The sequence below is a fragment of the Balaenoptera physalus genome (assembly GCF_965194825.1).
Source record: "Balaenoptera physalus genome assembly, chromosome: 2".
NCBI classification, from domain to species: Eukaryota; Metazoa; Chordata; class Mammalia; order Artiodactyla; family Balaenopteridae; genus Balaenoptera; species Balaenoptera physalus.
This window is the reverse complement of record NC_138883.1, coordinates 77051944-77066916: the sequence shown is the minus strand read 5'-3', so window position 1 is coordinate 77066916 and position 14973 is coordinate 77051944. Positions and strand designations below refer to the sequence as shown.

The 14973-nt window shown below is 40.5% G+C and overlaps 2 protein-coding genes and 1 long non-coding RNA gene across 3 annotated transcripts in view; 1 reads left to right on the top strand and 2 right to left on the bottom strand.

Moving 5' to 3' along the window:
* The window catches only part of LOC309656204 (muscarinic acetylcholine receptor M5), a 340164-nt gene that overhangs the window by 117773 nt on the left and 207418 nt on the right, over positions 1-14973 (top strand). The window lies entirely within an intron of this gene.
* Positions 1-14973, bottom strand: part of LOC309656240 (uncharacterized protein) — a 108656-nt gene that overhangs the window by 12226 nt on the left and 81457 nt on the right. The window lies entirely within an intron of this gene.
* LOC309656300 lies at positions 10238-14743 on the bottom strand. Its single transcript, XR_014261276.1, has 2 exons — positions 14701-14743; positions 10238-10593 (listed from the first exon to the last, which is right to left on the bottom strand). It is a non-coding gene; the product is annotated as an uncharacterized lncRNA (long non-coding RNA).

Here is a 14973-nt window from a genome sequence, read left to right as displayed (position 1 = left end):
TTGCTTTGGGTAGTATGGACATTTTAACTATTAATTCTTCTAATCTGTTAACATGAACTAGCTTTCCATTTATTTGTAATGTCGATTTCTTTCATCAGTGTCTTATAGTTCACAGTATACACCAGACTACTTTCATAATGATGATGTTAACATAATAATGATGCCTTCCTATTTAGTTTTCACATTGCTTTCATCAGTATTTTCTTATTTGTTCTGTTCTTTCTCTCCATCATGGGACTATGCATATTTTATTTTTTGTCCCAGATTTTTGCAAGATGAACCAAACATAAAATCTCTAGGAGTTTTTAAGATACACCTTTCTCTAAGTTACATCAGATGTATTCTCAACTTTATTACTTCTACTACCCTCTTGTGATGGAGGCTAATGACGACTTTTCTTGTCTCCACTGTTGGGTGGAGGTAATGAGATTCTTGTTCAGTGATTCTTCTAAGTTGGGGATTAGTGAGTCATTCAGCTGTGTGAGGCCCAGCCTATTATAAACAGTCTGTAAATATTAAATGAGGTGATGGCAGGGTCATTAATTCTATCTAGGTCTCCAGTCTTCCATTTCAGTGGTTATTTCTGTGTTAATACTTCCTCGGGTGTTTCAGATGATAATCCTTTCACATCGAGCTAATTATTTTGCTCAGGGTTACATTTTTGCCATGGCTATATCTGTGTTCAAAGTTTTTTACTAACTGGAGAAGACTCTCTGAACTCTGTTTACCCAGTGGGTCAGCAAAAGAGTATGGGATTTTCTCCAATTAAACCCTGCAAGTATTTTTCAGCTGTAGTTCTATTCCCCAAATTCTCATCAGTTGCAAAGCTATTTTCTTTAGGGTGTTCCTGGTATTTGTTATTTATATAGCAGATCTCATTCAGTCACATACCTTTAATCTGCCAGGATCTTATGGTTCTGAGAAACTTGCAGGAATGGTAGGAAACCTCTAGGTTTCAGGCAGTCTCTGCAATTTCTAGAATATAATGTGGATTGCCATTTTTTGGGTGCTGTCAAGGAGGTTTATGATATTTGAGTGCTGAAAGTGATCTTGAAAGGTCAGTTACTCCATTGTTTCATGAAAACTTATAAAAATTCGATTCAGGTGAGGACTGTTGACTACTGTTAAATTTGTTAGGTGAATGGTTGACGGGGAACTAGAAATTTGTAGTGGACCAAAATAACACTACACAGACAATTTCCTAGATGTAACAGGGAAAACATATCCATACAATGGGTGGATCAGGCTTCATCATCCAAAGTCATTGGTTAATCTTAGCTTTACTTATGTTGGCTTAGCCATTTATCGTCTGTCATTTGATGTGATGTAACATAAGGTTCAGAGCACCATCTGTGATGTATTTTAGCCAAAAACTACCTGACTCTGTTGGGTGTTTAGATTAAAAAAATTTTTTTATCCACTCTTTCCTGTAAACTGATATACTAACACCACAAGGAAGCAGCCAGACAGACGATGGGTCCTTTTGCATTCTACCTGTACTGGTCTCTTCAGTAAATCAATGTCATAAAAATAGAGGCTGTACTAGATTCAAAGAGACTTAAGGGACAGGCACTGAGATACAACGCATGATCTTGAATTGGATACTGGCTTAGACAAACCAACTGTAAAGGAAATTTTTTTGTCTGTTAGGGAAATTTGGAAATAGTCTGGATGTTATATGAAATGAAATTTACTGAAATGCAGAAGTGGAGAATATTGATGAAAAACTCTGGTTACCAAAAAAAAAAAAAAGTATATATAAATATTTACATAGTAAAAGATCTGGAAGTATATACACTAAGGTGTTAGTAGTGGTACTCCCAGGTGATGGGAATGTGGGGTTTTAATATTTTTACTTGTCTTTCCCTCCTAATTTTCTGCAATGTACAACCTGTTTCTGTGTTAATAAAAACTTACTTTTAAAAAGTCTAACTCATCCTATACGGATGGATTATTTTAATATATTTCACAAATTCTTTTCTTGGTAAGGATTTTATAATCTTTGGGATACTCCTTTGAATTGTATCTTTAGATTCCATATATATCTTTTTTAAAATTTAATCTTTTATTATGGAAAATTTCAAACACATATTAAAATAGATAGAATAATATAATGAATTTCCATGTACTCATCATCCAGCTTCAGAAATGATCAATTATGCCCAGTTTATTTCATCTCTACCCACCATTCCTCTCCACCTATTATTTGGAAGCAAACCCACATGTCATATCTTTGCAACCATAGATAGTTCAATATTTATTTCTAAAAGATAAAAACATTAAAAAAAATGGTATCACACCAAACAATAAGTAAATAAAATAACAGTATTTCCTTAATATAAGAAAATATCTTGTTCACATTTCTTCAATAGTCTTAGAAGTGATTTTGTCTAGTTATAGTGTTTGAATCAGAGTACAAATAACTTCCCAACATTACAATGGTTACGTGTCCATTAAGCTTTTTTTTTTTTTTTAACATCTTAATTGGAGTATAATTGCTTTACAATGGTGTGTTAGTTTCTTATTAAGCTCTTTTAATCTATAGGTTTCTCCCTCCTCCCCCATCATTTATTTTCCCTTGCAATTTATTTGTTGAAGAAACTAGACCCTTTATCTTTTGTAATTTCTCACATTCTGCATTTTTCTGCATGCCCTCTTAACATTTTAATGCCCAAGTCTGGAAACTGTTCTCTAGAATGCATCTGAGTAGGTTCCCATTTAAAGCTTATAAAATATACTTATGGAATGTGTTTGTAAAATCTGTAAGTTGGAAGAACTAATTTCCATCCTAAAGTCTTTTGAATTTAAGACTCTTATAGCCTTGATTATTTCAGTAAGAAGAAACCACTCTTGAAATAGGATTACATTGGGGGTAGACTTTAGTGATTCAGTTACACCGATTTTAGGTAGGATCTCATCAGATTTCGTTTTCACAGCTAAATGAAGAGTTTACGCTGAAAGTACATTCTGATATAATGGGGTTCTCTTGAAATATTATTTAATACTTGCATAGAGCTTGGTTTATAAGATGTGCTCTTTATCGTGATACCTATGTACTTTTTGTTTTGATTTGTTTTTAAAAATTTTTACTGCTAAGGTTACTAAGGTTAAGATTTCCACTGCTTGCTTATCGATTTGTCTCTCGTGATTGCAGGTCGAAGATGACAGTGATGCAGAGACCTATGGAGAAGAGAATGAAGAACAGGGAAACTATTCTAAAAGGAAGATAGTTTCTAACTGGGATCTATATCAAGATACTGAAAAAGAGGTCGATAATGAAAGTGGAGAATCACAGAGGGGGACAGATTTCAGTGTTCTCCTCAGCTCTGCAGGTATGAATTCCAGTTGCACGCGTACTGCTTAGTGCTCTGAAAGTTGCATAGGCATCTGTGTTCCTTTTTAAATAGCATTTTAATAACTAGAAATTCGTTGTTTGTTCTTTGGATTTTAAATCCAGGTAAAGGACAGTGTATCTAATGGTTGGCAAGGAAAAAGTGATATTTCTTTCAATGGAAATCTGGGTTTCCATGTACTGATGTAGAAAGACTTAAGTTCTGGTTGAAATGGATAAAAGGCTTTATAGGAATGAAAAATGCTAAACTATGCCCCTCTGAATTGGGTAGGCTGAGAAACAGAAGTGTTTTCTTTGATTTCAGAGGAATTAGTACTGAAGTTTATACAAAGCTTTACAAAGTTTCTAGCATATACGTTCTTTTTTCCTTTTACATATTAGTGGGTAGGCACATATTGGAGCCATATGTGTCTGAACACCGATACTTTTCTTTGTTGGTTTTGGACAGTCTTCTCTGTCAGCAAGGTGAGAAACTCATGCCTTCTTTGACTAGCTGTTTAAGATTTGACTCTGTTGAGCAACGCACAGCAGTGTGAGGCCTGAGAGTAGTAACAGGAAATGGACCAGAGCTGGTTGTATAGAAGGCTATTCCCTACCAGCGTGTGGCATAAGAATTCAAAGGATAAATGGTGGATAGACTTTTGGTTTTCAGGAGTTACGGATGGGGAGTGGGTGGGAGGTGGATGTGCTTATAAAAGGGCAACACGAAGGATCCTTGCGGTGCAGGTACCGATCAGTATCTTGATTGTGGTGGTGGACACACAAACTCCTATATACACACACATAAAAGTGAGTGCAAATAAAACGGGAAATCTAAAGAAGATTGGTGGAGTCTATCTATGTCAAATGTCAATTCCTGGTTGGGATATTATACTATAGTTGTGCAAAATGTTATCATCGGGGCCAACCGTGTAGGAGATCTTGCTGTATTATTTCTGATGACTATCTGAATTTACAATTACCTCAAAAAAGTTGCCAGGTTAAAAAAAATTTAAAGGATGAAGCTATGAGAAACAGAGAAATAAAGTGAAAATAATATTTTCAGGTAGTTGGTTTTGAATTTCTTCTTCTCCCCGAATTATATGTTGCTGTTGAGTTGTACCTATCTCTTTTCTCATCTGCCTGTATTTTTGAATGCCTGCACCAAACGAAGTATCATAAAGTGATGAATTGTCTTCCAAGTTACTAGAATAAACCCTTCGAGTAGGAAACGAAGAGGTAAGTGGAGACAGTATTAGATTTGGGTAGGAGAGCAGATTCAGCCTGGGGTCATTATGTTTATGCCACGTAGCGTAACCCCCGTGTGTGGATGATGGCATCCAACTCGTTGTTCAGGGACTGGTAGCTCATCTTTTTGCCACTCAGATGAATGTTTCCCTCTTATTACCTGCATTTTGGCCAGTTATGGATTGATAAGCACTTTTATTCAAGATAGGAGAAGGATAAAATGTGGGCTGGTCAGTTTCAATCTTTATCAGCTGTTCCACTAAAATATTTAGGGGGCAAATTGAAGTAGTGCATAAAATTAACATGTGGACTACCTACCAGTGGATTTAACTGAATCAACTGTGTAGTCAAGTTACTAGGACGGTATCTGGCAATAAAAGAGACTGCATAAATGTTTGAAAGCAATTCAGAATGCTAGTCTAATCCAACAGTTATGCACATTGGCTTATGATTTTGGTTATTTATTGTAGCGTTTTATTTATAACTTAAAGCCTGGCATGGTTTGGGTCTTATATGTATATTTTTCTTGTAGTCTGTCTTTGCTTACTGATTTCTTAAGCGGTTTGTTTATCGGTGATTAGTTTCTTGGGAGATGACAACTGTCACATCTTGATATGTGCTTACATTTCTTTCCCACTCTGCTGCTGATCTATCATTTTCTTTTCACTATAGCATAAGCCTGAGAAGAGCTGCCTTGCTTTCTTCCTCTATGGTGGGGTAGGCTATATTGGATTACTTTTGAGAAGTGGCGTTCATTCTGTGATCATAAAATATTAAGAATGTCCTCTAGATAGGCTGACCATATTCCTTGGAATGATTGTGATTTTTAGTATACTGTCCTTATTTGTATAAATAAATATACAACCCAGAGGAAATATCACTGACCATACTCCTTGGAATGATTCTGATTTTTTAGTATACTATCCTTGTTTGTATAAATAAATATACAACCCAGAAAAAACATCCTAGACGTGCACATCGTAAACTTCCCTAGATATTGCCAAAATGCTCTCCAAAGAGGAGATGAGCTGAGCTTCCTAGTGTCCGCCGTCTTTGCCCATACGTAGCACTGTTAGACTTTTAAAAAAAATTTTTATTGTGGCCAATTGATTGAGTGGTATCTAGTTGAGGTTCCTGCAATTATTGGAGCACCCACCATTTCCAGGTACCGTTTCAGAGGCTGAGCATACAGAAGTGAAACAGAGCAGACACAAACCCCTGCCTCGTGGAGTTGACATTCTAGAGGGTGGAGACACAGAATAAAGGAAAGGAAACTATATAAGATGTCAAATGGATATAATTGCTTAGGGTAGAAATGAAGTGAGGAGGGGCCGTCACAATTTTAGAAAGGTGGCCAGAGAAAGTCTTACCGATAAGATGACAGTTGAATAAAAGACCTGAGGAAGGTGAGGGAGCAGGCATTGAGGATATCTGTGGGAAGAGTGTTCCGGGCAGAGGCAGGAGCAAGTTCAAAGGCTTTGTGATAGGAGTAAAGGAAACAGCAGAGAGGCCAGCCTGGCTGGAGCAAAGTGAGCAGGTAGGCGGTGAGGTCAGAGATGCGTCACGTGGCCAGATCACCTGGAGGCTTGTAGACCATTATAAAGATGTTGGCTTTTACTCAGAGTGAAATGTGCAGCCACTGGAGGGTTTTGAAGAGAAGAGTGATATAGCTAACTCTTGTTTTAACGGGATCACTCTGGCTGCTGAGTTGGAATAACCTGAAGACTGGTGAGGGAGGGAGCAGGTAGACCAGTGAGGCTATTGAAATTCAGTTGTTCCTCGGTATTCATGGGGGTTTGGTTCCAGGACCCCCAGTGGATAACAACATCTGTGGATGCTTAAGTCCCTTACGTAAAATGGTGTAGTACAGTTAGTCCTCTGTTTCCGTGGGTTCTGGATCTGCAGATTTCTATCTGTGGTTGAATCCGCGGATGTGGAACCTGCAGATATGAAGGGCCGACTGCAACGCAGACAAGCACTGATGGTGGCTGGGGCTAGGGGTGGTAGCGGTGGAGGTGGTGAAACATGGTTGAGTTTCGGATCTATTTTGGAAGAACTGCAAATGTAGGGTATAAGATCGGACTTGCAAATGTAGTGTATGAGATTAAAAGATGCACAAGGATGACGCCAAGATTGCGGCCTGCAGAGCTAGAAGAAGGGGGTTGACATTAAATGAGATGGATAAAACTATAGGAGGTGCTCAGTTTGCACGTGTTAAAATTGAGATGCCAGTTAGACATCTGTGTTAGTCAAAATCCTGTAGGAAATAGACGGTACACTCAGTATAATTATAAAGAAGTTTTAAGGAAGGAATCATTTACAAAGTTACAGGTAGCATGTAGGGAAAGCACAAAGATAGTACAGCATTGGGAGGGCAGGTAAAGGCAGAGATGTTACCACCCCTGTTACTAGAACTCTGAAGGAGAGCTTCATGTGAGAAGTTTGCCTTGAGAGGATGAATCGCCTTTGGTCTAAAGATGTAGCCAGCAAAGGTGACTCTCCAGGGAGAGGGACAGGGGAATAAGTGCTCTGGTCTTAGACTCCTTTTTTCCTCCATTCTCCTGCCAAGGCTCCCCATAAGCCTAACCTACTGGAAGTCAGAAGGCAAGGGAAGCCTGAAGCTGTGATCCATGTAGATCAACCTCCTAGGGCAGAACAGAGAGGGGACGGGTGGAGAGTGAATCTGGAGTGGTAACTGCAAGAGACCCAGCACAACATCCAACAGGAAATATTGGAAATATCGGAAATATCAAGCATGTTGTTGGATAAAGGTATCTGGGGTTCGGGACCCGGGTTTGGACAGGAGATATACATTTGGGTGATGCCAGATGGTGTTTAAAGTTATGAGAATGCATGAGATGACCAAGGGAGTTATTGACTAGAAAAGTACTGAGCCCTGGGTACCACAGTGTCTAGAGGTTAGGGAAATGAGAAAAGAACCAGCAAAGGAGAATGAAGAAGGAATGAAGGAGTGTTTCCAGGAAGAAAGAGGGATTTGTGTCAAACACAGCTGATGAGAGCCAAGAATTGACAGTTGAATTTAACAACAGAAGGTTACTGGTGATCTTAGCGACAGCAGTTTTGTTGGAGTGGTGGGATAAATTCTTTCTTGGATTCAAAAAGAATATGGAAGGAGAGACATTTGAGACAGAAAGTATAAACAACTATTAATATTGAGGAATTTTGTTTATAAAGGGAAGGAGAATAATGGGCTGGTGGAGGAAGTGGGTCAAAACATATTTTTTAAACATGGGAGAAGTAATTGCATGTTTATTTGTTGATAGAAAGATCCAGAAAAGAGGTCAAAAATAACGTGAGAAGAGGTGAGAATTACTGGATCTGTGTTCTTTGGTCCACATGAGGTGATGGAATCGTTTGTACAGATGGAGCAATTGCCCACTGCCAGGGGCTGGGGCAGTTTTTCAACTGTAATTGGAGGAAACCCAGAATATTTGGGCATAGGTATAGGTAGGTGGGTAGATGTGATGGGGGCTTGAGGAAGTTCTCTTCTGGTTGCTTCTGTTTTCTTAGTGAAATGAGAAGGCTGTCAGTGAGAGTCAGGGAGGAGGTGTTGGAAATGTGAGGAGAGAGTAGAAGTTAAGAAATAGTTATCTATAGAAAACAAACTCATGGTTGCCAAAGGGGAAGGGAGGGGGATAAATTAGGAGTATGGGATTAACAAGTACAAACTACTATACATAAGATAGATAAGCAACAAGGATTTACTGTATAGCACAGGGAACTAGATTCAGTATCTTATAATAACCTATAATGAAAAATAGTCTGAAAAAATACATAACTGAATCACTTTGCTGCATACCTGAAACTAACATAATATTGTAAGTCAACTACATTTCAATAAGAAAAAAACACTAAAAAAAAAAAAGAAACAGCTGTCTAGACGGTGGGAAATTGACTGAAATAGGAAAATGTGGTTTGGTTGCTGGGTGCTAATGGACGCCCACAGGAGGTTGATGGTCATGAATTTAAGGTGAGAAAAGGCGTGTTTTTCCCCCATTCACATTCTGCTGTATGGGTGCAGGTATGGAGGGATGGAGAGTAGGATTTAATCATGATTATATTGTTGTTCAGCCAAGCAAATGCAATGAAGTGAGAAACAGAAAAGGGGTGATTAGAATGATTGCCATTGCATTCAGGCTGGGTAAAGAGAGACGTGCAGGCATGAGAGAGGTGAGGGGCAGAGGAAAGATAGTGGGATCAGTGGACTGTAGATTTCTCTGTGCAGAAGGATTGTTGACCTCCTTGAAAGGGGTATGAGTCGGAAAGGGGGGAAGTGGTGGCCACAGAGTGGAGCATTTCAAGTTTGGGTTTAGTGGGGCAGAGGTTGTAAATGATGATAATGATATACTCTAGTATAAAAGCGTGAGTGAGTGGCTCTGAGCTAGCGTGGAGGGCTGGGTTGCTGCATTTCCTTGGCTAACTGTTGAGGCTGAGCATCTTTTTTTGCTGTGCTAGCTTGCTTCTATGAACTGCCTGCACACATTCTTTGACCATTTGGCTTGTTTGTTTCTTATTGACATATATTTTTAATATATTCTTGACATACATTTTTAATATATTCTTGATACTTATCTTTTGATGTTTATTTTTACAGATATCTTCTATTATGGGATTTTCTCTTACTTTTGTAATGGTATCTTTTAGTGCATGGTTTTATGTTTTAATGTAATTGAATTTATCAACTTTCTGTCTTACAGTATGTGTTGTTTTGTGCCTTGTTTGGGAAGTCCATCTTTCCCTCAAGATCACAAAGATATGTTCTCTTGTATTTTCTCTTAAAAATTCAAATTTTGCTTTGTTTTCTGAAGCGTGTTAAATTTTATCAGTTGCTACATTCTTTCACAAACTTAAAAAAAAAACGTTATTGAGGTATTATTGAAATATACAAAGCTGTTCATATTTAACATATACAACTTGATGAGTTTGGGGATTAAGTTTGTACCTGTGAAATAGTTGCGGCCATAGAATGTCCATCAGCCCCCCAAATTTCCTCCCATCTGCTTTATCTTATTATTAATTTTGGTGGCAAGAACACGTAAGATCTACCCTCTTAGCAAATTTTAGGTATACAATACAGTCTTGTTAGCTACAGGTACTCTGCTGTGTAGTAGATCTCTACTGCTTACCTATCTTATATAACTGAAACTTTTACGACCATTTTTAGATTAGTGGAATGAGGTGGCATAGTTACTCCAGCTTCCATTTCAGTCTTCTAAAGAGTATATAACTTTTGATTCTCTCTTCTACTTTTCTTTTAGTGTATAATTTCTTTCCTAACCAAAATTAGAAATAACTTATCAAGACTGAAAATTTAACTCATGAGAGTTCTGCACTTCTGAAAGTGTAGGTACAAATATTTGCAAGGGTGACCTCTAGGGTGAGGCGCCAGCCAACTTTTCTAGCTTCATCTCTCTTGTGTGTGGGCACCCGCTGCTGCCCCAGATGCCTTGACTCCTCCACCCCTAACAAATACTGCGCCCACGAGCCGCGAGCCGAGAGCCCGTGCTCCTCAACAAGAGAAGCCACTGCAATGAGAAGCCCGCACGTCGCAACGAACAGCAGCCCCCACTCGCCACAACTAGAGAAAGCCCACACGCAGCAACAAAGACCCAGTGCAGCGAAAAATAATACATAAAATTATTCTTTTTGAAAAAAACTCTGTATTATAGAAACCACATGAAAATAATACAGAGAAGGGTTCAAACATCCATCATCCAATCAGTGTGGCGAAACAGGTGTTTTTTTTCCGAATCCTTTCTGTCCCTTTCTTACATTCATACATAGTTAACACTGTTCACTGCTTCTAATTATCTACTCTGTGGTTAGGTACAGTGCTTGGTCTTGAAGATTGAGAAAAAAAGAAAAGAAAAAGAAAAAAGCCACAGTCCTTGCTCTCAAGTACCAATAGCTCACTTCCCAGAAGGACGATTATAACTCTGTAAGCAGGAGATTGCACTATTGTGCTGAGTGCAGTGAGAGATTCAAGGTGACGTCTGGAAGGAAGAAAAGTTGAACTGCCTAAATGAGTCACCCAGGGCTTCATGAGAAATAGACCCAGGAGCCAAGTCCTGATGGTTGAGCAGGACTTTGCCTGGTAAGTGGGACTAGAGAACTGCTGAAGGGTTGTAAACTGCAATCTTGAACAAAGTAACGCAGAGCACAGTTCCAAGTACTTCCCATACGGCACTTCCTTTAGACCTCACAGCAGCCTTATGAGGTACGACTCGTGTCATCCCTGTTTCACAGGTGAGGGATCTAAGACGGAGCCGTAAAGTAACTTCCAAATCACACAGCTAGTGAGTAATGGAATGATTGGATCCCAGGGCAGTCTGGCTTCAGGTTCTATGCTGTTAACCACTGTACTCAGAAAACCATTCTGTAGAGGAGAATCAGAATTCCAGGCAGCCATCAGGAAACTACTGGAAGAGTCCAAGCCACAAGTAATTAGGGCCTAAATTGAGAGCTAAGAAGGAAGATAATGGGACAGATAGGAGATGGGAGAACTGACAGGACTCCGTGTCCAATTCTAAGTGGGGAGGTCAGAGTGAGAAGTTAGGGGTGATGCCCAGGTTTCTTGCTGGAGTGACCAGGTAGCTAATGATGCTATTAGTCAAGAGGGGAAATACAGGGTTGGGAGAGGAGATGCGTCAGGATAATAGTATTTTTTTTTAACACTGTATTCTATTGTATATTTTTCTCTATTCATTGTCTTAATAGTTAACATTTTTGTCAATAGACACTGTCACTTCTCACACAGTACATCAATTCTTCCCTCTCTACTCTTCCCCAGCCTTTCCCATTTTTCATTCCTCCACATCCTATTTTTCTCTCTTTTTTTTTAACCTTATCTTTTTTGTGTGAAATTAACACTGTCAATGGCACTCAGAATTAAGTTATTCATCCTCATGCTCAAATTCATAATCCCACCCCTAGAGAAACACTAAACAAGCAGATGGGAGTAATAACAAGAATTTTATCCTTTTCTCTGCACCCCATAAAGGAACCAACAGGAGAACCCCTTGGACAACCTGAGCCCCCATCCCCTATGTGACCAGGAACTGTCACGGTTTGGTACATTCTCTCTTCCTAATTCTACGTGCAGTGACATAAAGTTGGTTGCTTGAAACGGGTTACAGTGGGAACTTTTACACCACGGAACTTGGCAAAATTCTGCAGATCAGGACTTTGTTTCCACCCCCATCAGTGGGGCTGGAAACAGGCTGTTAAATATTTATCAACACACCACAGATTCAGGCTGTCACCAAGATGAAGATCCACGTATTAATCTCAAGCCAGACAGCACACAAATCAGGGCTTCTCAACTCCGGCACATTTAGGACTTGGTAATTTTTTGTGGTGGCGGTGGCTTGTCCTGAGCATTGTAGAATTTAACAGCATCCCCAGCCTCCAGCCACTAGGTGCTACCCACTGACGACCCTCCCTCCCCCCAGTTATGACAACCAAAGATGTCTCCAGACATTTATCCCAAGGGGCAAAATCACCCTGCCTGAGAACCACTAGCAAAAATGGATTTAACTGTATAACTATCCCTCAAGAAGCCTCCAAAATTACGACATTGAAAAGATCAGTGGGAGGGGGGGCGGGGGGGGGCGGGAGCAGGAATTCCCTGGCAGTCCAGTGAATAGGGGTCCACACTTTCACTGCCAAGGGTATGGGTTCAATCCCTGGTCGGGGAAATAAGATCAGTGGGTTTCAGATTAAGGCAACTTCGTTAGAGCACAGAGAGACTTGTTTGTGGATAGTAAAAGGTAACATTTATTTAACATTTACTTTGTGCCTGGCACAATTCCAAGCACGTTACACACACTAACTCATTTAACCTTCATTACTATTTCTAGGAAGTAAATACTATTATTCCTATTTTACAGATAAGAAAACTGAGTCACAAAGGAGTTCAATCATTTGCTCAAGCTAATGAGTGACAAAACTGAGATGCATACCCGGTCAGTCTGGTTTCACAATCTGTGCCCTTATGTCTATGCTGCGGATGCCATCAGAAGTCCAGGGACTACATTACTCTGCCCTCCCCATCTATGAGTTCAAGGTTTTTTCAATTCAACCAGGAGTGTTTAGGATATGGAGAATTTGAAGGTCTCCTGCTAACACTTCCTAATTGGAGGACATCACTGACAGAAATCCTTTTAACCAGGATGTTGAGAAAGAATGCTTTCCTCATTTGATTCTGATCCACATGGGAAAAGTGTCTGTCATCGAGGATGAAAATGGCACACAAGTACCTACTGCATTGCAAAAAAACCCAAAAAACAACAGAGAGCTTTTAGTTTTATAAATAATAAAGGGAAGGAGGATTTTCTGCAACTGCTTTGACATGATAGTCCTGATTTTAAATACATGCCATTGCATGAATAAAAAATTCCGTTCTCCCTTAGGTAGTATTCATGAGATATCTAAAACAAAGTCCTGAATTACATAGGTAACTCCTAAGAAAATAAACCGCACTTTTTGCATACTTTATATGTGCAAAAACTATATGTGACCTAATTTTTTTAAATGAAGCCAATTCCTTAAGGTAACAGTTCTCAAAATGTGGACCAGCAGCATAGCATCACCTGGGAACTTATGAGAAATGCAAATTCTCAGGCCTCACCCCAGAATCAGCAACTCTGGGGATGAGGCCCAGCAATCAGGAGTTTCACAAACCCATTAGGTGATCGTGATGCGTGCCCAAGTTTGAGAATCACCATCTCAAGGTAGTATTGCTTAAGCAAGTCAGTTACTCTATAAAAATGAAGATTTTATACATAGCAGGTATATACAGAACAAATCTGTTATCAAGTTGTTTAAACAACTTTCAAGTTGCTAAAAAAATTAAGTTGTAATAAAGTTATATAGGTAAATACCGTTGTTATAAAAACACGAGGTGATCTATAATGTGCACTAGACTGGTCAGTTTCCTTCATTTCCTGGTGAGCTGACTCTAAGAATTACTTCATACCTCTCTCAAATTTTACTTATTACCTGCCTTCATCCTAACAAGGTTAAATATGGCACACTTAAGTTTTGCATTTTTTCCCAACTCCATTTTTGTACACAACTCCTATCTTTAGGGACATCCTACCTACTATGCCCTTAAGATATTACAAATGTCAATACTTCAGTCATAGGAAATTTAACTCAACCCAAAACTATAATAATTTTTTAATCTATGCACATGGGAATTCAAAATATACAGTTTTGTACTACAAATGTTAAAATAACAGAACAGCTCATAAAGACGGTAATTTAACTCCTGTAGCTAGGGTATCAGTAGAGTAAAAGTTTGCCCCCAAACCATTCCCTGCTCCAAGCTGTAAGACGCTTCCAATTACGAACGCATGGATACGGCCGATTATATTGCTAGTACAATCGAGACCTGACTGCTGAAACATTTACAGATGGAAAATTCAAATAGACGAAGGCCACCGACCCCTGATTCCTACACATATACAATGAAAGAGAACTATGCTATTAAAAAAAAAAAAGAGAACTATGCATCTGATCCCGCCCCCAAATACTATCCAGTCCAGCTCGTCGGGGTCATTCTTTCACTCCATGAACATTTATTATGTGCCTACTGTGTGCCACGCATTGCACAGGCAGTGAACAAAGCTGACCCCCAAATCCCTTCCTTCTTAATAACAGGAATGTCTCCCTGGGAGGTTAGGCACTGGGAGACCAAGCCCTGGTTGTCCCCACCCCAAAAGGGTTAATCACACTGACACCCGCACCCAAACGGCCCCCTAGACTTGCGGACACAGAGCCGCGGCCGCTAGGTTCTTTAATAATTGGGCCAAGACCTCTTGGGCAGGCTGGGGAAGCCCATGGCCTTGACCCTCCAGGGCACCCCAGCAGACAGGGAACAAGGGACGCACACCCACCCCCCGCGCCACGTGCACACCCCGGCGCACGCCCCCACCGCCCTCCGCCCGTCCTGCACAGGCGCTGCCGCCCTCCGGCTCGCCCGTGCCCTGCACGGCGCTCGCGGCTTCTGACTCGGGGCCCGGACCCCCCACCAGCCCCGGTCCCACGAAGCCGCGACCCCGACCCCGGCCAGAACCCCACCGGCCGTCCCCTCTTACCGGCGCACTGGGCCCGGCGCCCCGGCCTCCCGCCTCCTGCCTCCTGCCTCTCGGCGGCCGCCTCGCGGACCTCCTCCTCCTCCTCGGCTGCCCCAGGAGCCCCTGCCGCGGCCCAGGCGGCCGCCTCTATCCCCTATATTCCTCGTCAGCATGCTGCCACCACCCCATCCTGGCCTTTGGGAATGTTAGCTGGCTGTTCGCCACAGCATCCTGTCACCCTGGTCCACTCTTTGAAGCCTCTGAATGCCGTTCTAGGAAATCTTGTCAGGTCCA